This window comes from Episyrphus balteatus, chromosome 3 (assembly GCF_945859705.1).
Source record: "Episyrphus balteatus chromosome 3, idEpiBalt1.1, whole genome shotgun sequence".
NCBI lineage: Eukaryota > Metazoa > Arthropoda > Insecta > Diptera > Syrphidae > Episyrphus > Episyrphus balteatus.
The window spans coordinates 108,376,954-108,400,797 of NC_079136.1; the positions used below are offsets into that span (position 1 = coordinate 108,376,954).

Sequence of the window (23,844 nt, forward strand, 5' to 3'; positions counted from 1 at the left end):
AATTTTTGAAGAAAAAATTATTTAAAAAAAAACAACAATAAAAAAGTGAAATAAAAATACGCCATTGATTTATTTATTAATTATGAGAGTGTGGATTTGAGCTTTGACATATTACTTTTTCCGATAAGAGATTTTACCGTTAGATTTGTATTAACATCAACCGTTCTTAATCAGTTATCACTCACTCGTCTGATTAATCCATCAAGAGAAAGTTTAAGGTATTGTAGCACTCTAAATTGTTTTTTTCTTATGGTTTTTTTCAAAGTTTTTTTTTTTATTGTGAGTTATTCAGTTTTTCAAAATTCTCGTTATCATGAGTGAAATACATGCGAAAGACAAATTTTGGCTTGTGGGAAGATGTGATACAAAAATTAACGCATTTTCAAAGTCTTTACCTTGTAAATTCGACATTTTACGTCACTTTCTTTGCTCACACAAGAAAGATAAATAAACAATATATGCAAGTGCCCTTGAAATAGCAAAAATCGTGATTGATATTTGCAGTAGTGATAAAGGAATTGAATGTGTTTCTGAATAAACGGTAGTGAAGAAAGTAAAAAAACTTTATGAACAGTGGTTGAATTTAAAAAAAAGTAAGTCTGCAATTTCTGACTATAAAATTAAACAGAGAAATGATTTTCTCGATTCTCTTAATAGCAATTTTGATATAACTTTACAAAAAAACCAACAACGCAAATATTTTTTTCGACGGAAAGAAACGGTTAATTCAATAAACAATCGTGAAAATGCAATGGCAACAAACCCAACAAAAAAGAAAAATAACAACGGCAACAAAAAAATACTCGTGGTAATAATAATCTTATCAATTATATCAGCAATAAAATATGTAACATAAATTACAATAATAATACTCATCATGTCGAAGATCGTTCTCAGATCATATTTGATTCTGACGTGAGCGATCGCGACACGAATGAATGTTCTGATGATGAGGAGTACATTCCACCAAAGAAAACCGGGGAAAAATTAATAAGAACTTAGTTTTGACCGATGATGTTTGTTTATCTCTAGAGTCTAGATCGAACAAAAACTAGTAAGAGAAGTGCTTCGTTTATTATCGGAGCTTTGAATCAATCGGGTAATTCCAAAAGTAGTAACTCCACTTGGTCTAGTTCATCCATTTGGAGAAGACGAAACCAAACCCGAAAAAATATCGCTGATCAAATTAAAGCATACTTCAAACCTGAAGTGAAATTGACTGTCCGTTGGGATGGAAAAAAAATTGAATCTTCGGAGGGTAGAAAAAAAATTGAAAGTCTTGCTATTTTGGTATCGGGTGAAGTAATTTCTAAACTCTTGGCAGTTCCTGAAATTTCATCAGGCACAGAAGAATGTGCTAACGCTATATATGATGCACTTGAAGAATGGAATTTGTTGAGCCAAGTAACATGTATGAGTTTTGATACGACTGCTAGTAATACTGGCCGGATTAGTGGTACTTGTATTGAGCTCAAAAAAAAAATGAAAAAAAAATTATACTCTTTTGGGTGTCGACATCATATTCACGAGCTAATTCCTGGAGCTGTGTTTGATTCCCTCTTTGGGCCCAGTACTGGGCCAAATATTAAACTGTTCCAGGACTTCAGAGATGCTTGGGATACTCTAGACCGTAATAATTATGAAAGTGCGCTTCAAGATGAAACCATTTCAGCGCTAATTTTACCAGTCAAAAATCTAACAGTTTTTGTTAATCAGCAGTTGCAAACTTTCCACCCACGCAGTGACTATAAGGAATTGTTGTCTTTAACACTAGTATTTCTCGGCGCGACAATAGAAATAAAAATAACAATAAGCCCTCCAGGAGCTTGTCATCGGGCTCGGTGGATGGCGAAATTAATATATTGTTTGAAAATATATATTTTCCGAAAACAATTAAAACTTACAGCTTATGAACTGAACGGACTTCGGCAGTTTAATCTGTTCATGTAAGGACTTATATCAGAAACTGGTTTATGTCTCAGAGCTCCACCATGGCACATTTTAATGATCTACAAATGCCAAAAGATTTAAACCATTATGAGAGCATCAATAAAAAAATTGGAGAAGTAGCATTTAAAAAATTTTCGGGCCATTTATGGTACTTGAGTGAGTAGTTGGCAGGTCTATCTTTGTTCGATGATAGAGTGTCCTTGGAAGAAAAAATATTAATTGTAGCAGCTTTGACTGTTGACGGTAATCTTGATCCCCCAGAGCGCATTAAGATTGAAAAAAAAAATGTTGCATCCAAACATTTATCAGAGTTCGTCAGTAAAAAAAGCACAGACATTTTTGTGTCAAATAATATTACTCTGGGATTTTTAAAAAAAGACCCAAAAGTAAGGTGTAAAGATGCAGAGTTCATTACAGCTCGAGAAAGCGTTGAGAGTTGGAAGGTTGTAAATGATTTTGCAGAAAGAGGTGTTGCGATGGCGCAGGAGTTTAATTCCGTGACGAAAAACAACAAGCAAAAACAACAACTGTTGCAGGCTGTCGAATTCCACAGGAAACAAATTCCACGAGCGGTGAAGTCCTTTACTTAATCGGAAAAGGAATCTGTGAAAATTTAAATAACTAAATGAATTAATAAATAAATCAATGGAGTATTTTTATTTCACTTTTTTATTGGTTTTTTTTTTTTAATTATTTTTTCTTCAACAATTTTCAATGTATTAAGGCAAATGGAACCATGGCTTTTATAGTAAATAGAATGAGGAATACGATAAAAATAATTTGAAACAAAAAAAAAAAAAAAAACAGCTAAGCATAGTTTTAAGAGTGTTTTTCCAGCATTTACCAGTAATTTCAAGTTCTAATGCTTGGTAAGTAGCTAAAAATATTTTTTCTTTTTTTTAATAAAAATAGATCTAAGTGGATATATTCCTACTCAATACTTTTTATATAGACAAATTTTCGATCCGATAATTATTTTAGCTTTAAAAAAATTAAAATCTAAAAAACCTTTTTTTTTTTTTAAAAGGGGTGCGCGCAACCCCTAAACATCATCGAAAAATTCTGAAAAAAATAGGGAAGCTTTATTTTGTGCCGAAAACAAGTTATCGGTAGAGCAAATCGAAAAAAAGAAAAATAATTTTTTTGGTCCACTCTAATGAGCAAATGCTGAGATGTGGTTTTGTTTTAATATTTAACTAGAGTTAAAAGAATTCTTTGTTGTTATCGACTTTAATATTTTGAGGTTTAAACTGTGGGGTCGTTCCGTAATTTTTGAATTGATAAAATCGACAAAATGATAATCGTTAACGTGGTTGGCCGTTTTTTGCCACATCACAGTTTAAGAACCTTTAAAAATATTTGAAATATTTAAAACTTCAAAGCTCTTGAATACCCAAACAGGAAATGGTTTAAAAATGTTGTAAAAAGTAGAAATATTTCTGTTTTAGACAGTACCCAAAAAGATCTTATATAGTGTACCTATGTGTAAACATTTTTCTAAAATAAATATTCGTTTAAAATGAGAACTTAATTAGTAGAATACAAAATAATTAAATTTGTCTAAAACATCGCGTATTTTGAATTATCTAACGATTTTACGATTTTAAAAAGTGCAATGCTGTCGTTTCATCCCGACAGACAGAGTAGCTTATGTCGCCTAAGAAATTTTTGAAAATTTCATTTTCAATGTTATTTTTTTTTTTTTTTTTTAAGTTTTTAATTTTAATTGAACTGAAATCTTATCTCTACATTTAAGCATGATTTTGGTTCTGTGATTTTGTTTTTAAATTAAAACTTATATGTAAGGAGTACATGCCAGGCTTGTAAAAGAATGCAATCTTTTGTGAATGCAGTCATTGCCATTCAGTTACACAATTCCAACAAAAGATTGCATTCATTGACTTACACTTGAGACTTAGACTTCAAATTTTGCAATCACCAATCATTTTCCATGAAATGATTGCAATCTTTTTTTTTTCCCCAATCAATTGACTGCATTCAAATGATTGCAGTCTTTTGGGACTGCATGCAGTCTTTGCATTCTTTTTGCAATCTTTCCATTCCTTGGCAGTCTTTGCATTCCTTGGCAGTCTTTTGCATTCATTTGCATTCCTTGGCAGTCTTTTGCATTCATTTGCATTCTTTTGAATTCTTTTGCATTCTTTTTTAATTCTTTTGAATTCTTTTGCATTCTTTTGCATTCTTTTTGCATTATTTTGAATTCTTTTGCATTCTTTTGCATTCTTTTGAATTCTTTTGCATTCTTTTTGCATTCTTTTGCCACACCCACACCAAACGTATGGATTTCACAAAAATTTTAACATTTTTTTAGTTCAAGGATGAATTTGATAGTTTTAAGAATTAAGTTCAACTATAGTATCATTGTCTGTGCAGGAGTAATAGTACAGTCAAATACAGTGAAAAAGGGGTATGCCTCGGAATGAATTCTAATAATAATATTTTTTTTGCTTAATATCTTCGTTTTGGCATTCTATAACTTACCTCAAAAATCTCATGTTCGGAGGTCGTGATTTTTAAGGCCAAACCACAATGGTATTATATAAACATATGATACATGATTTCAGAGATATGATTTTGTTATGATTGTTAATGATTAATGGATATAAAAGCCTTCATGCAAAATTTGGTTACTCTACCATAATTTTTAAAGGTTTTTTGGTAGTAAGTTTGCAAGTGTTTTGATAATATAGGTTGAAAGATGAAAAAGAGTTAAAACTTTTTTTTAGAGACGTCAGATTTCCTGGATTTTAGTTTTTTTTTCATCATTGAATAATACCATTGTCTATTATTGCTTATTTCCAAAATCTTAATTTTGTGGTTTGGCCTTAAAAATCACGACCTCCGAACATGAGATTTTTGAGGTAAGTTATAGAATGCCAAAACGAAGATATTAAGCAAAAAAAATATTATTATTAGAATTCATTCCGAGGCATATCCCTTTTTCACTGTATTTGACTGTACTATTACTCCTGCACAGACAATGATACTATAGTTCATCCTTGAACTAAAAAAATGTTAACATTTTTGTGAAATCCATACGTTTGGTGTGGGTGTGGCAAAAGAATGCAAAAAGAATGCAAAAGAATGCAAAAGAATTCAAAAGAATGCAAAAGAATTCAAAAGAATGCAAAAGAATGCAAAAGAATTCAAAAGAATGCAAAAGAATGCAAAAGAATTCAAAAGAATTAAAAAAGAATGCAAAAGAATTCAAAAGAATGCAAATGAATGCAAAAGACTGCCAAGGAATGCAAATGAATGCAAAAGACTGCCAAGGAATGCAAAGACTGCCAAGGAATGGAAAGATTGCAAAAAGAATGCAAAGACTGCATGCAGTCCCAAAAGACTGCAATCATTTGAATGCAGTCAATTGATTGGGAAAAAAAAAAGATTGCAATAATTTCATGGAAAATGATTGGTGATTGCAAAATTTGAAGTCTAAGTCTCAAATGTAAGTCAATGAATGCAATCTTTTGATTGAAGTCATTAAAGATTGCTTTCAAAAAAGATTGCAATCTTTTACAACTCTGGTACATGCAGATGAGAGTTGATTGGTTTTCAAAATTTTTTTTAGACTTAAGCTACTCTGACTTAATGCCACAGAACTAATTTGTTCGTATTTATTCAATTAAATTTTCAGAATTTGAGTATCTTCCATTTTTTTAAATGTACCTGGATGAATTAAAAAAACAATACGAAAAAATATTTTGCATTGATTTAGTTTAAATTTATTTAACGCAATTTTATTTCATTTGCAAACAAAAATTATTTTCAACGCAATTTTTTTATAATGGAAGGCAAATGCATTTATAAAAAATATTTTTATAACTCTGCTTTGGTGTAATAAAATGAAATAAAATCCTAAAAACTTCGGGTAAATCGAATATAAAATATCCATGAAACATCCAAAAACAAATAAATGAAAACGAGACCTTTACCTATCTATAAGCGCTGCCGTGAACTACAGAAAAAAAAATTTCAATCGTCAAAACGATATCGTCCAATAAAAATTAATTTTCGCTTTTAAGTGAAGCAAGATTATCGTCATAACGATATCGTCTGATGATAATGAATTGCGGAATGACCCCGTTTGTTACTCAGGTATTCTCTTGCAATATTTTTCCATTATGTATGACAAAATAGTGAATAAAACAGATATATTTAGGGCCAGTTTGTTGAGAGTGGGTTAAATCGTCGATTTGATTATTATGGATTCCCCTTAATTGAAAATTAAGAATCCTTGATAATCATAGAGCGTTTGTTAACATTTTTTTCACCTTGATCAACAACTCATAGTTTTTCCAAAAATCGTTCCATTTTCCAATCTATCTGTCAGTTTGGTTGTCGAAACTTAATCAAGAATGAATTTTTTTTTTATTTTTGAAGTTTGTTATTATATTGTGGAATATGAAAGCGCTAGCAGTAAGGAAGGTAAGTAAATTAATACTTTTTTTATCTATAATCTTTTTATATTATTTTATTTGTGAATGTGTAATTATATATGTATTTTCAGAAATGTTTCAAAAAATCGAAGACCCTGACGACAAACGAAAAAAAAAACAACAAATATTAAAGCAGCAACAACTGCAATATAACCAAGAGGAATAGCAACAAAAGCTTTTGGACTCCGCGGAGGAGCACCGCATTAAAATACAAATCATGGAGCTCGAGCTTTAAGCCCAACAAAAAAAAAAGCCATCACCCCTATTACAATTGGCGTTTGTCATAAAACGACAAGAAAACGACTTGATCTAGGAGCGCCAGTTTTTGTAAAATTAAAATTGATTCTATAACTTTCTTTTGTTTTGGCCAACACTGTATTCAAGATGTATTCAATGACGTATTGGCTTGAAAAAGTGTCGGAAAGTAACCGGTTGACAACTTTGTAAGAATATCAAATATGAATTAACTAAATTCCAGTTAATCCTTGATTTAATGGATGATTAACAAAATCTCAAATTAACTGCTCAAATCATGGAGTCCTTGATTAAAAACTATAGTAATATGAAAATGACGTTTTGCAAAAGTTCAAATGCGGGTAGCGGCGAAATTACACAACTAAATATTAAATCATTATGGATTTGCTTCTTTACAGTCCTAGAGAACATCCCAACAAAGTTTGAGCAAAATCTAAAATGAGGCACCAATTCCGATTGAACGCTTTCATACTGAATGACAGTAAACAGTCCTTAAAAATTGTTGTAATCGAAAGCGGTGAAATTTTTTTTTTTAACTTTCTTATTTTTGACCTTTTAATAATGCAACCCTTTACTAGTTTTACAGATTCATCGACTTTCCCTGGATTCTGAGATTTTACTAATTTTGTAATGAAGCATTACAATTTGCTTTACCATTTGCCGCCCTTACCTGCCTATTTAAGTTTAGCCTTGAAAATTCAAATTAAATAAATAAGAAGAATGAGATAAACAACCCACGATGTACTCCGTATGAAGAGCAAATCCCATCTAACCATCATCTATAGCAACCAACAACGATGCATCGATATTCACCACACATGATAAAGAAGAATTTAAATAACAAAGGAGAATTGATAAAATTTCCTTATCAATCAGTAAGATCTACGCTGATGGCATAGATTTGGAGACGAACAACAGAGCTCGGTGGTGAATATGTTTCACGCGAATAAAATCATACACTAGAAGAGGTGTGTGGTGAATAACGATAAAATATGTTTCGCTATGTAATATTATGCATAAGCTGAAGTGTGGTGGATAATAAAGGAAATGTTCATTATCACTATAGTCCAAGTATGTAAGAAAAATACAACAATTTTGCAAAGTGTTTTCGATTGACAAAAAACTATTGAAATAACTCTTTGTACTTAATAATTCACACTGAGTTAAGTTCAATAGTAATATAAGAAGCCGTCATACAAACGATAAAATCATCATTCGATGGTGATCATTCCAGTAGATCATTCAATCGTGATCATCCTGACCCCCCACCAGCGGTAAGGGGTCTAATAATCTAGCCGACAATTATACCGGAGAAATCCGTGATTTTTACCGGGGGCAACTCCGTGATTTTTACCGGATTCAACTCCTTGATTTTTACCGAGGGCAACTCCGTGATTTTAACCGGGGGCAACTCCGTGATTTTTACCGGGGGCAACTCCGTGATTTTTACCGGAGGCAACTCCGTGATTTTTACCGGAGGCAACTCCGTGATTTTTACCGAGGGCAACTCCGTGATTTTTACCGGGGCCAACTCCGTGATTTTTACCGGGGGCAACTCCGTGATTTTTACCGGAGGCAACTCCGTGGTTTTTACCGGCGGCAACTCCGTGATTTTTACCGGTGGCAACTCCGTGATTTTTACCGGGGGCAACTCCGTGATTTTTAACGGGGGCAACTCCGTGATTTTTACCGGGGACAACTCCGTGATTTTTACCGGGGTAATCCGAGATTTATTTGCCAACCAAAACCCTGCCCTGCCAAAGAAATCGAAAGAAGCCGACCTGAAGAAATCGTCAGGAAATACCAGAGCGAGGAAGAACCGTCAAACGAAGTATTATTGACTAAAAGGCCAAAATAAATACAAGAACCGGAACCAGACCATAATTGTTACGAGAATTGTTTGTTAGTTAAATAAGATTTAAGAGTCAAATAAAAGGATTCAAGTTGATTAAAGTTACGTGCTTACTTTAATTTGTACCTTGGAATTCGGCGAGCGAAACCTCAGCCTTTGACAACAAAGCACATCACAATTTTATGCTTAATTTGACTCGACTATTATTTATTTTATTTTATTATTTAATTTCTTACGTATAATAAATCCTTCGTTTAGTTTAAAAATTATAGAAGAATTAGTTTTTATTCACCACACCAAAAAAAAAATACGTATACACCATAGTGACCTTTTTTAAATTTATAAATAAGAACAATTAAATCCACTGGTGTTTGCATACCGCCTCAAATGTTATTTATTTGATTTAAAATTTGTACTTGATTTAATGTAGTCTATATAACATTCCTGTTAAGAAGCTTAAGTTGACATTTCACATTAAAAACCACAAGATACAAATAATTTTTCAAGTCTTAAAATCAATGATTTTTTTTGTACCTAGAAAAGCTACATGCCTAGTAAAATATATCCAAACGTATTTCAAAAGTAACAACAAATATGAAATGGTGTGAAGTGATTTCTTTTTCAGACCACGAAAAAAATTTTTTTTCAAAGTACCAACTTCTTAAAAATGAAAATTTGTTTTTTTCAGTGTAAAATTTATCCTTTTTTCATTTTTTCTCAATTAACCATTCTAATTCCAACTAATTAAATCACATTTTTTTCGTTAGCCCACCCTTAGTTTAAAAATTATGACAAAAAACTTTTTTTAAAGTACCAACTTCTTAAAAATCAAAATTTTTTTTTTCAGTGTAAAATTTATCCTTTTTCATTTTTTCTCAATTAACCATTCTAATTCCAACTAATTACATCTCTTTTTTTTCGTAAGCCCACCCTTAGTTCAGAAGTTATAACAAAAACCTTTTTTCAAATTACAAACCTCTTAAAAATCCATCTGATCCGTTCAGTTCAGAAGTTATAACAAAAAACTTTTTTCAAATTACAAACCTCTTAGAAATCAAATTTTTTTTTCCAGTGTAGCTCGAGTTCCTGATAATCTTCTAAAATACCCTAAGTTTAAGAAATATTCAAAAATCAATTTTCTTACAGCATGCAAAATATCAAACGGCAATAAGGTTTGTCCACATCGAGAAATTAACACAAACAAAAAATATGTAGGTAGTCGTTTGCCCGCCCTACGTTTACGAAATAATGCACTGAACAACAAAAGTTACGCATACACCTCAGTGTATGCACTGAATATTTCAAAAGATCCACAAAAACAAATTTTTTTCAAAAAAAGAAAACATGTATTGCAGTCTAAGTCCCACATTCAAAATTGTTTATTATGTCATTTTATTATTTTGTTAGATCATACATATTTTATATACACATATACACTGAGGTGTATGCGTAACTTTTGTTGTTCAGTGCATTATTTCGTAAACGTAGGGCGGGCAAAGCGTCTTAACAGGAATGTTATATGGACTACATTAAATCAAGTAAAAATTTTAAATCAAATAAATAACATTTGAGGCGGAATGCAAACACCTGTGGATTTAATTGTTCTTATTTATAAATTTAAAAAAGGTCACTATGGTGTACCTATACGTACTTTTTTTTGGTGTGGTGAATAAAAACTAATTCTTCTATAATTTTTAAACTAAACGTAGGATAGCAAAAATAAAAGTTGGGCTATCCTGGACTAACGTTGGGCAAATGAATCACAGTGCAAAACCAACAACTTTTACACTGTATAAAAAAAATTATTTTTTGTGATTTGAATAATTCCGTTATAATTTGAGAACTAAGGGTGGGCTAACGAAAAAAAAATCTTGGGATATCCTGGGCTAACCTTGGACAATCCAACCAGCTTCACATAGCCGGTAAACACGAAAAAAAAATGACATAAGTGCTGTCGTGTTGTTGGTGGCTATCTGTTTTTGGTTTGTTTTTAAAACAATTAATGTTAACATTTTAGCATGCGCCCCATGGACTTTCAGGGAAAATCATTTGGTGTCGGCGTCGGATATTTCTTGAATAAGTAAATTTCGAAAAGTAACTTGATAACATCTTGGTGGTGTGGAAAAAGATAAATCTATTTTTCTTATTATGAAATTCTACCAACACAGGGGTAACGCTGATACTATTTCGATCAAATTTGAATCATTTTTTTTCACTTCAGATTCTTTGATGTAGTAAGCTTAGAACAAACTTTTAACTACAATCAGAGGCTCATCATAAGTGCATGTTAGTGGTTAGTAGACAAAAAATACAACCTTCCACATGCACAATATAAAACAAAATAATTACGAACAAATTTACAAGTTATAAAATTATAAGTACAAAAAATCCAACATGTATTATTTATTTAAAACATTGATTAACAGTCACGATTGTGGAGCACTGGTTTGAAACAATGTTTTTAAACCCATTTTCGTCAAATTAAAGTCTAAGGATGAATGGTTCAAGTTAAAAAGTTTACTCATGCGACTAAGAGGCTCATTAATACCATAGTTTGTTCTATGAAAGTCGATATGCAAAGGTTCAAATCTTCGTAGGAGGTGAGATCCACCAGGATAATTTATACCAATACAAGCTAATAGATCAGGGGCGTCAATTTGGGAATTAATAAGCTGATGAAGAAAGATTAAATCATTATTTACACGTCTCTGTGCTAAAGTTTATATCTGAAGAAGTTGAATGCGATGTTCATAAGGTGGCAAGTTGAAAGGGTCGGTCCAAGGAAGACCTTTTAGAGCGAAGCGTACAAAATTGTGTTGAATAGATTCGATTCGGTTTTTATGAACTTCATAAAAAGGACTCCATACTTGAGAAGCGTACTCAAGATGGGGTCGAACGTAGCAGTTGTACAAAGATAGAGTAACAAATGGATCATCAAATTCCTTTGCCCAACGTTTAATAAAACCAAGAAGATGATGTACTTTTTGGAGGGATTTATACATTTAGAATATAAATTGATTTAGTCATTGAAGAAATTTTAACGCAGATTAAGTCAATTGAGAGCTTAAACGGGAATGATATGGAAGAAGAAACAAATTTATTTCGAACCGCTACTAAGACACCTCCTCCGAGTTCCTTTGCATTTCCGGCGTGGCGATCTTTTCTGTAAACTAAGAACTCTTGACAAAATAGTTCCGTGTCTAAAAAGCTAGCATTTAACCAAGTTTCTGTTAAAATAAATATATCATGTGGAAATGTTTGTGAATTCATGAAAATGTCAGCGGCTTTGCTTCGTAACCCCCTTACGTTTTGGTAAAAGAGGGCAATCCTGCTGAGTTTTTTGTCGAAGGTATTTTAGATACAGGGTGTTTTTTTGTGATAGAGAACTCTTTAACTAAGGTTTCTAGGGGCCAATTATGAGTGTTGCAAATGGAATCAAAATAAGTTGGGTTTGTTACAATTTTAAATGATGAAATAAAACTATTGGGCTTACTTATTTTTGTGCACTTAATAGATGTTGTTGAAGGAATGCTTTTACAAGAAACTAAATGGGAAATTATATCATCAGGAGATGTATTAGGGTCTAACCGTGAAACGAAAATCGGTCTTGGTTTCGAAACAGCCTTGATTATATTAGTACTAGCAACGGTGGTTGTCGAGGCAACTGGTTGAGTAGGATTAGGTAATACAGCAATAGGATGAGGATTTGTGTTGAGATTTGTGCGTTTTGGAGATGGACCAGAATTTTTCACATTCGATGAATTGTCTCTCCTTCTTTTTTTGTTAATTTTTTGGGTACGTACATGAGCTTTGTTTATACCGGAACCAGACTGAGCAAGAATATCATCATCGTGAGAAGAAATTAAATTTTGAGGAAGGTCAGGAACTAAATCATCAGTTGAAGTGGAGTTATTTACCATACTGTTAGTTATGGAAAAAGAATTTAAATTTGAGACCGCAGTATTAAAAACATTGAGAAGTTCTTCGAAACCTTTTGAGAGTTTTAAAATGTCTGCTTTAAAAGAAGACATTTTGAAAGCTAATGTAGATATAGATAATTCGCGGCAATCAGGGCAATACCAATAGGCAAACTTAGAGTTAGAAATCTTTTCAATAAAACCATTAGTGGAACCAATGCATTTTGCATGGTAGAGATTACCACACGGTCCGAAGCAAGCATATAAGGGAGTAGAAATCGACCCATCAGAACAATTTTTAGTCGAGCAAACCATTTATTTCTTTATTTCTTTATTTATTTATCTGACTTAATTCAAGCAAAACAATATATTATATGAATAACAAATAAAAATAAAAATAATTACAAATTAAAATATAAAAATATAAATACAAATAAAATAAATATATATATATACATTATGTACAGGTCAAAAAACAAAAATTTTAATGACAAACAAAAAAATAATCAAATTAATTAGAGGATTAAGGTAAGGAGACATATAGTTCTTTTCGAAGGGATGATAGGCTCTTATTAAAGTCAAGGATATTATGTGCACTATTGGCAAGGCGTAGCATTCTAGTGATAGGGTTAAAATGACCATAGTTGGTGCGATGAGTGGGGAGACGAAAAAAGGGGACTGATCTAAGGTTGCGTGGGTTTGTATTAATGGAAAACAACTCAAGGAGTTTTGGGGAATCGATGGTACCGGTAATAATTTGATGGACGAAAAGAATGTCTGCTATCTCACGGCGCCTGGCAAGGGTAGGTAGATCAATTAAAAGAAGACGATTTTCGTAAGGGGGCAAGATAAGAGGGTCTGACCATGGAAAACTGCGTAAAGCAAAACGGAGGAACCTACGCTGCACTGCTTCAATTCTGAGGGATTGGGTTATTTGATAGGGGGACCAGACCTGACTGCCATACTCAAGAATAGGTCGCACGAAAGTGATGTACAAGGTCTTGGTTACATAGGGATTGGAAAATTCTTTTGACCAGCGCTTGATAAAACCAAGGGATAAGTTTGCTTTCGCAATAATTTGATCAATGTGAGCCCGAAAATTGGGCTCTTTGTCACATACAATCCCGAGATCACGAATTGAGGTAACAACGGGAATGATATCATTTCGAAAATGATAAATTCTAGGAGGGGATGGTAGACGTTTGCGAGAAAAAGTCATTGATTGGCATTTGTTCACATTTAGTTCTAAGAAATTATGTTCACACCATATAAGGAAAGAATTTAAGTCTTCTTGAAGAAAAGAAGAATCTAATGAGGAAGAGATTACCTTAATGATCTTTATATCATCTGCATAGATAGTAAGTTCGGAGTTGGTTATAATACTGGTTACATCATTTATGGCTAAAATAAATAAAAGAGGTCCAAGGTGACTGCCCTGAGGAACACCTGACGTGGCAAAGATGGGATTGGACACAGCACATCTGAAAATAACGTTATAAACACGATTCTCCAAGTAGGACTTCACCCAAGTAATAAAAGATGGTGGGAAACCTAAGGCTTTTAATTTTAAATAAATGATTTGATGGCTAATCTTATCAAACGCCTTGCTAAAGTCGGTTGTTATGACATCGACTTCATGACCTTTTTCTAGAGCGCACAGCGTTGTTGAGACGTATTGAGAAAGATTCGTCGTTGTAGATCTTCCTTTTAGGAAACCATGCTGAAGTGGTGAGACGACGGATTTACAATGGAAGTACAGGGCGTCATAAACGAGACTTTCAAAAAGTTTGGGTATAGAGGAGAGCTTGGCTATAGGGCGATAGTTGGAAATTTGATTTTTACTGCCTTTTTCATGGATAGGAAAGATAAAGGAGTTTTTCCAAAGGGTGGGGAAGACTGCTTGTGAAAGCGAAAGACGGAAGAGGGTGGTAAGGGGTAGGCAGAGTGAATCAACACATTTTTTTAGGAAGATTGCGGGGATACCATCAGGGCCAGGAGAAAAATCATCTTTTAATGAAATTATCTTTTCATTAACAGTCTAAGGACTTATATCAATGGACTGGAGGGAAGTGTTAGAGCAAAGGGACAGAAATCTATGGTAGTCCAAATTAGGATTCTTTTGATCGATGCTGTAGGATTCACTAAAAAAATTAGCAAACAAATTGGCGATCACAAGAGGGTCAGAAGATGTTGTGTTGTTACAATTGAATGTGGAGGGAAGGCCATCAGATTTCCGCTTAACATTTATAAATTGGTAAAAACGCTTTGGTTGACAGATGAGGTTGGACTGCATTTCTTCAAGATATTTATGGTATAGTGATTCGCAGAGAATGGAAAAATCAGTAGATGCTTGTTGGTAGTAAGCGTAGTTTACGGGAGACTGGAACTTCATATAATTTTTCCACAGTTTATTCCTAATATTACGAAGAGTTCTTAAGTTTTTTGTATACCAAGGTGGTGATGATACAAAACTTTTTTGAACTGTATATGGAACACATTGGATAATACAATCGAAAATAGAAGTGAGAAAGAGGGAAAGGGCTACATCAATGGGGGTTTGTGAGTTGAGAAAGAGGTTGAAGTTAATTTTGTTTAGGAGCACGTTCAGTTGGTTGAAATCGGCTTTTCGGAAGTTGAAACGAGAGGGATTTTCTGATTCAATGGTCGGGATTATTTGGTCCAGAGAGATGAAGAGAGATAGAGGAGGGTGATAGAGGTCAAGGGTGGACAAGAGGTGAGAGCTTTCGGAGACGATGGAGTTGCAAGGGTCAGAGGAAAAGATAAGATCAAGTTGTCTACCTAAATTATTGGTGACCTTACTTAGTTGGAAAAGGCCGGATTCAAGTAGACGGTCTGAGAATAGAGATTCTTTTTCAGAAGATGCATTGGAAGGAACAAAACAAGATTCGTCCTCAGAAGGGATCCATTGCAAATCAGGCAGATTGAAATCACCGATAATAATAAAGTCGTCACTTGATGTTGCACTTTCAATTATGGAATCAACCGAGTTTACAAATTCTTGATAGACATGAGTGGGTTGTGAAGGGCGAATATAGCAACAAAAAAAATACAAACACCGATTAAAAGCAGATACTTTTATGCAGACGAATTCAAAAAAGGGCGATTTAGAGATATCGACTAAGGAGGCGTTTAAGCGGATATGCACTGCGAATAAGACACCACGACCTGAGGGAGCGAAATCTGTAGATTGACCATCAGCACGAAAGACAACAAAATCAGAAGTGAATAACTCATTATCAAGAAAACTGGAAGAAAGATTTGTTTCCGTAAGAGCGAAAATATCATAAGGAAGGTTTTGGGAGTTAAGAAATATACTTGATGTTTTTGTGCGTAGACCTCTTACATTTTGGTAGTATACAGACAAAGTAGAAAATTCAAAAGACACAGACTGTGAAGGTGGATTGCAGTTAAAGACGAGGCTTTTTCTTGTGGGTAACGAAAGGCAATCTTTTTGAACTCAAGTGTGAAGCATATGTTGCGAGGTCCTTAGAAACAGTTGAAGATGAGATATTGAAAGTTTCATGATAGCTAGTATAGATTCTGTTGAGAGTAACAGGATCAGTTGGAAGACCTTCTTTTTTTATTAATACACTTACATTGGTTTTAGTTTTACCATTTATGCAAACAGAGTCAGATTTATTATGTAAGTATGAAAGATAGAGACGTACATTTTCATACAGTCTGGTATCACGCAATCTGGACATTAAGTACCGACCATCGATCGCATCAATTGTTTTTTTGGGGTTAACAAAATTGGAAGCCAATTTGACTTCAGGCGGGAACATTGGATCAAAAATAGGGGTAGATAAAATAGAGTTGGTAGGTGTTGAAACAGGTATAGTAGGTGATGGGATAGAGCAGGGCCGTCTTTAACTATCTTGGGGCCCTTGGGCACACAAGAATTTGGGGCCCTTTTGGAAAGTAAAATAAGTACAATGGTTGGCTAAAAAGCAATGGTTGGTTAAAAAGGGCTGCCAATATATCGTTCCATATAAAGTACCTAGTGTCTTTATTATTGGTAGGGGATGCCAATAATACGCACATTGAGACATCAAACGTTGCCACTGCCAATAATTGTACATTTTATACTGCCAATAATTTCCCTGTACCGCTTATAAGTTTCTATTTGAAGAATTGGAAAAAAGAGCTCAAAAGGATTGATAGATTCGCTAAAAACTCGATACAGACGATTTGTAAGTGATTTCCAAGAGACGTTATTTTATTTTATTTTATTTTATTTTATTTTATTTTATTTTATTTTATTTTATTTTATTTTATTTTATTTTATTTTATTTTATTTTATTTTATTTTATTTTATTTTATTTTATTTTATTTTATTTTATTTTATTTTATTTTATTTTATTTTATTTTATTTTATTTTATTTTATTTTATTTTATTTTATTTTATTTTATTTTATTTTATTTTATTTTATTTTATTTTATTTTATTTTATTTTAATGTCTCCTTTTTAACGGATATCTCCAATATAAAGTTTTCGAGATATTGCAAATTTCTCAAAAACGGATAAGGATTTTGCTTTGAAAAAAACATGTAATGCTGCAAATAAGAACGCACTTTTGAAATAAGAAAAATATTTTTTGGACCGTTATTAACGGTACCTACTTGCCATAGAACCGATTTCTTAATGTAAACGACACAACCGATTTTAATGAATATTTTGACATAAAAAGGTTTATACAAAAAAATTATCAAAACATTGATGTACCGTCGATGAGCCGGCAATAGTTTTTTTTTAAACGTTTTCCAACGGAAAAAGTATTGATGTTTTTTTGCCAACGAATTGATTCTTTTTTCGTCTTTTAATACGAATCTACACATATTTTTACACTGATTTTAACACGCACTACAAATTTGACAGTTTTGCGAACTTCCAACGAAATTATTATTTAAGGAAAAAGAATTCGTTGTTTTTATCAATAATAAATAATCTTACCTACAGTGTTTTCTTGTTTTTTGAAAATATTATTGTCTTTTTTTTTGGAAAATTTAATTTGGGTTTGGTCGTTTGGATTTAAATTTTTGTCCGCATACAACGCCACATAATTTGTTTTCATTTTGAAAACATATTGTATTTTCCGTATAGGTGTAGAAAAAACTTTATTTGGTTGCCATATAAAAACTAAAATTTTTTGGTAGATGGTCTGCCCGACAAAAATGTTTTGAGAATAAATGTGTGAGAGAAATTTTCGTTCCTTCGGGGCCCCCCTGAGAATGGGGGCCCTGGGCACGGGCCCCGTGTGCCCTTATGGTAAAGACGGCATTGGGATAGAGGACTGAGAGGCAGGATTTAAGGTGTGGGAGTGTATGAAGTTGTTATAATGCCCGCCAGATGAAGTGCTTTTATGTAGGTTTGAACGAAGTGGTTTAGTGGTGCTTTGTGGGACTGATGGATTTTTTCGGAACAGAGCAGTTGATTTTTGGGGAGAGTTATTGGGGTTGGAATAAGGAGGTTCGGCTCTAGAATTGGATACAGTTTTTCTTTCTGATACATTTGTTGGGTGTTTATGATTTTGTTTATTAATCCATTTTGAGATTTTAAATTTGCCTAAGTAAATATATTGAAAAGATGAGCAAAATAACCATTGATAACGGGTAGGAATAAAAATCTTAAAACTAAATTTTTTTAATTTATAACATTCACCAATATTAAGCTTAAAACTACGAAGAAAAAATTTACGGATCCAGGAGACATCAGCATTGATGGGTGTATTCGTTAAGAAAAAAGGCACATAATCATTTTGGGTTTTAAATTTGTTCAGCCTCTTTTCCCATTCGTCGAGAGTCCAAGTTGTGCCAAAACGTTTGATGGTAGGCACATTCGTAGCAGGAACATTAGTGGAGTCTTCAATAGATTGCAGAGCTGGGAGTGAAGAAGAAGGTGGAGGGCTCTCATTGGATTCAATAATTGGACTCTGATTGGATTCCATAATTTCCGCGAGAATAGATATATTGAAATTAGACTCGATAGGTTGCACGTTAGCCGGAAATTGATCGATTTTGCAAGCGGTTTGTTTAATTTCTTCAATAATGTCATTAAAAGTAAACAGCATAGTAAACAGCTCGTTGTTAATTTCGTTTATTTTTGAACCCATATCAAGGAGTATGGAGTTAAGATGACTAGATGCGGTTGTCATTGAAGTCGAGGAACTTTGCGAATTGATGTCGAGATCGGAGCGAATAGTTTTAACGGTGTCGTAGATGTTTTCTAATGGAGGTGTAAGGATGGATTTAAGAACGGATTCGAGCGTAGAACGAATAACCTGCTTAATATTTTTGAAACTACAGTGGGTGTGTTCAACTCGCGATTTTAATAATTCCGACAAAGACGAAAGTCGATCCTCAAATAAGGATTGCTTATTTAAAAATTTTCTCCCAAGAGTTTCTATAGAAGTGTTTAGATCTTCAATACTTTTAGAGAAATCGTCAAAGTGTTGGAATTTTGACAGTATATTTTTATGAAAACGATTGTTATCATCAACTATTGAGTTTGTTTTTTCACTTAAGCAATGTACCGCGAGAAGGACGTGAGACAGTGAAATGATTTTACATTCGTCGCAGAGAAAAACAAAGTAGTTCTTATATTCTTTGAGATATGCGCACGATTTTTTACTTAGTCCAACACATAGAGGATGATATGATTTACCACATATGCCACGACAAATCAAACGTTCGGTGTATTTGCTATCTAGGATGCAGACACTAGAGTCACAGTTTTCCATTTTTGCAGGCAAACGAGTATTATTTTCGAATTAAATTTAATTATTTGAACTTTTTGTAAAAATTCTCTTTTTTATTAATTTTTATTTTTTATGCGATAAAAAAATAATAAAAATTGCAAAAAAAAATGTTGTATGATTGTCTGTATTGACTGTACAGTGGAAATTAGTTTAGTTCTTGTGATAAAGTGGTTTAGTTATTTGCTAATTAAATTTAATTACCGACACGAGAAAGTGATTTAGGTATTTGATAAATTATTCGAATCCACGAACCGTGATAATGTCGGTAATTAGAAAATGTTGATGAGGTGAAAATCTCGATAGTGTGTTGGATGATATATGTAAATAAATAAAAAAAAAAAAACACCAGAGAGGATTTAAGGTGTAATACCAATAGATGATTGCTTGGCAGAACTATACTAAAATGACTCACCCGTCACCCAGAAGGTAAGACTGAGAGCAAAAATTAATTATAATCTGTTAGATTAGAAATTGCTATTCAGTCAGTAGTGTAAGTTATAGCTGGTGATTAAAGATGAATTTCTCAGGAATTTCTCAGGCACTCAGATTCGGCAACATGTATGCAAAATGAGACACAAAAAATGGGGATTCAATGTAGCTTCAAATTATGCTTCATGGGCAGAACATATACGTAAAATGTTTCACTCACCGGGAAAGAAGGAAACAAAAAGACTTAACGGGAGCAGATATTTTTAAGAGAGAGTCAGATTAACTTTCTATTATTATTTTTTTTTTTTTTTTTTCAATTTATTGTGTTAAAGTTGTCACAATTATTTATATTGACTTATAGTTTTTTCACTTTATTACACTATAAAAATTCTTTGAGCGTAATTGGAAAATTAAACAAGTTTGCCAAATAATTAGGGCTTTCGATTTATGACAAAACTGATATAATGGGCACAGTGAATGTTCTTAAATGAAAGAAAAATGCGGGAGCGAAATAGGACACACGTCTGAATAGTTTAGGAATTACTCGAAGAGTAATTTATTTATTTGAAATACAATTAAAAAAAAATAAGTAAAAATGAAAATTAAAAATATAAAAAATAAAAAAAATAATAAAAAATAATAATATTGAAAAACAAATTAAATAAGAAATAAAAAATAGATAAAAAAAAAAATAAAATTGTATGAAAATCAATTAAAAAAAAAAGAAATTGAATTTTCGTCAGACAGTGGGAATTGAACCTGGACCCCTAAGATTAAAAAAAGTTAAACAAAAGGAACCGCGCTTTTACCACTTGAACCGCGGACGCTTTAAATGTTTTGAAAACAAATTCTAATAAGAAACTAAAAAAATGGGTTTAAAAATATTGAAAGAAACAAAAAAAAACAAAAAGTGAGCTATAAACTAATAAACGGAATTAATAAATGAGGGGAAGTGCTAATGTATAAGAAAAATACACTGACACATGTAAATAAAGAAAACAAAAAAAAAAAAAAAAAAAAAACACTCAAACTGAGGGAAACTTTTTTTATTTTTTAATAATTACCGGAGACTATTTTCTATAAAGTAAAACATTTAATTTTAAACACTTTTAACACAATTAAATTAATTATTATAGGTAAACACAAAATAGTACACTTTTTTTAGTGCACTAAAACGAAAATTCGAAATTAAATTTAAAAATTTACAAATTAAAACGACAAAAAACACGGAGACTATTATAACACACAGCTACAATAAATGAACCAGTGCTGTCCACTGCAAAGTGCGGCATCGCTGTGTAAGCTTTTTGTTGTGATAGACGTATGCATTAAACATGATGCAGAGTGAGATGCAAATCCTACCTGTACTGACAAATTTTGTTGGACAGAGTATAGCTCTCCTACTATAATGGGACCTGTAAGCGAAGCAATTTTAATCATTTGTATTTAGCTTGATTTTCTGGAAATTGAAGATTTAGTTGGTTTGCCTTCAATATTACTGTTATTTATTGACTTTCAAAGCCTTTAATATGTACGCAATTTAAGTTTAATAAAATAAAAAGCAAACAAAAAAAAAAAAAACATGAAAAAGTGTAATTTATGTTTAAAAAATGATTCGTAAACGACAAAAGCATAATGATATAGGTCGAAATAGCTTTATTCATATAGCTATATACAGGAAGAGCTTTTCTTTTAACTAAAAACTGCTAACAACGAACATTATTTTAAATCATCAGTACTTTAAGAGCCCTGACCTTGTATCTCGAATACCTGACCCAAGTTTTTAAACGGTCGCCACCATTCACACTCGAATTTACTGGTATTGATGTTTCTGCGTTCTGCTGCGTTTTTTTTTACGATTTCTATCAAAAGTAGACTTCCTATCAAAAAAAGTTAAAAAACAAAATTGTAGATAGTTAAAAGATCTACAACTTTTACCATGTTTTTTAGAACCCCAGAAATATTGAGAAAAATTAAAAAATCAGATTAATTGGTTTTTGATTTTTATCTTTTACAAAAATGGTTTGATTTAAACAAAGTGTGATAAAAAATTACTTTATGTTTTGTACCTATTTTAAATTTTGTTTTATCAAAACATTATTTTTCAATCAAAGAAAGTTTTATTTCAGGAAACATTGAGAAAAATTGAAAAAACAAAAAATACGATTTTTAAGATCGATTTTTCCATAAATTGGCGTAAAAAAATTTTTACAGAAACCAAATTATAATTTTCTAATAGGCTTTGACATTCTGAATTTGAATCCAGAATGCCTCTACGTGCCAAAATTTTGAGATATCGAATTTTCCAACCACCCATATGCCGCAATGAAGTTTTTATTACAAAAGCATTTACTATATGCCGAACAGCTTAAATTTTGATGATCTTTTTTTTCAAACGTAGGTAATTAAAAATACTTTAAAGTCTATAGATTAAAAATTGCCGTTGTTGCCGTTTTGATTTTTTAAATTTAATTGAAGATTTTTGTGAACAAAAAACATCTTTTTTCAAAAATTTTGTTTAAAATTCATAAATAAATTGATGCCAAAAGATTGTCTAGGAAATTCAAGGAAAAAAAATATATAGGACTGGAGGACAATCTTCCATCGTTCAAGCAATAGATGCAATTTTTTTATTAGTTGACTTCAAACACAAAAAAAAAAATTTGAACACAACGGCAACGCCTACAATATTTAAACATACATTTTTAAAAAGTTAAAAGCTTATTCATATTTGAAAAATTAAAATTAAGTTGATTGAATGAAGGGCTTTTGAAAGAATGGTAATTGAACTCAGATTTTTGAAAAAAAAAAAATTATTGACAATATTTTAACATGTCGTTTAAAATTTTTTTTTCGTGTTAGAAAATGCATTTATTTTCAAATTTTTTTGGCCACATTAATTATGATTTCAAATTATAAAAGGATTATAAAAGTCACAATGTATTTCGGTTTAAAAAAAATTAAAAGTATTTAATTTTCGAAGAAATTTTTGTTAATAGAAGTTTTGAAAAAAATTTGAATTATTTTTTTAAAGTTCAACATTTAAATACTAAGTTATTTTTTATTCATTCCATACCATTATTGTTGAAAGTTCGATAGCAAAAGTTTTAAGTTCTTATTTGCCAAATTCATTGAGAAAATCGATTATTTCAATGCAAAATTAGTTTTTATCAAGAAAATCTGATGAAATTGAAGTAATTTTTATATTTTATTTCAAAACTGTTATATGTATTACCTTTTCCTCTTCGGAATTCAACTGATAATATTGATGGCCAAAAAAATTGTTCTGAATAAATTAATTTTACTACGAAAAGTTAAAAAAAAGCCATTTAAAATTTTTTAATAACGTTTTTTTTCCAAAATTTTGAGTTGAGGACTATTCTTTCAAAAACTCTTGATTAAATTTAGTGCATTTAAATTTTACAGATAGAAATGACATTCTGGCTTTTCAAAAACGTGTCTGTAAATATGTAGGTGTTGCCGTTGTGTTCAAAATATTTTTTTTGTGTTTGAAGTCAGTTTGTGAGAAAATTGCATTTATCGCTTGAACGATGGAAGATTGTCCCTTACTCCCTTATATTTTGTTTCCTTAAATTACCTAGATAATCTCTTGCTATCATTTGTTTTATGGGTTGGGTACGATTGACCGCATTTTAAAATCTTGTTCTTAAAACCTCGCATCTTAAAATTTCGTATTCTGAAATCTTTTTTATCGAAATCTCGCAATTTCAAAATCTCGTTTATCAAAATCTCGCAACATTAAAATCTCGCAAACTAAAATCTCGAAATTTATAATCTCGCATTGAAATTAAATATTTATTGATTCGCGGGCGCGAATTAATAAATATTTTATTTCAATGCGAGATTATAAACCTACATGATATTGCTAGCTTAGAAAGCCCAGAACCTCCCTCTTCTGTTTTTTCGTTTTGTTTTGAAGAGATAAATAGAAAAGGAAAAGGTTTGTTAACTGTAAGGCGCTAATGCCAGTTTTTTATAGTGTTCAGGGTCAACTGTTGAATGTTGGAGCCAAAAGGACTTAATGCATGTGAATTTGTTGTATTCGACCTTCTCTTTTCATTTAATCTGTTGCTTATAAATTTTGCGGCCAAAAAAGCAATTTAAATTTAAGATACTTTACGCTCCAAACTAATTCTTCTAATGTGAGATTTTGATATAGCAAGAATTTAATGAACTTGCGA

At 31.8% G+C, this 23,844-nt stretch overlaps 1 protein-coding gene across 2 annotated transcripts in view; it reads right to left on the reverse strand.

The window, feature by feature from the left end:
* Positions 1-23,844, reverse strand: part of LOC129914497 (cardioacceleratory peptide receptor) — a 148,659-nt gene that overhangs the window by 13,491 nt on the left and 111,324 nt on the right. The gene's annotated exons all lie outside the window — the stretch shown is intronic.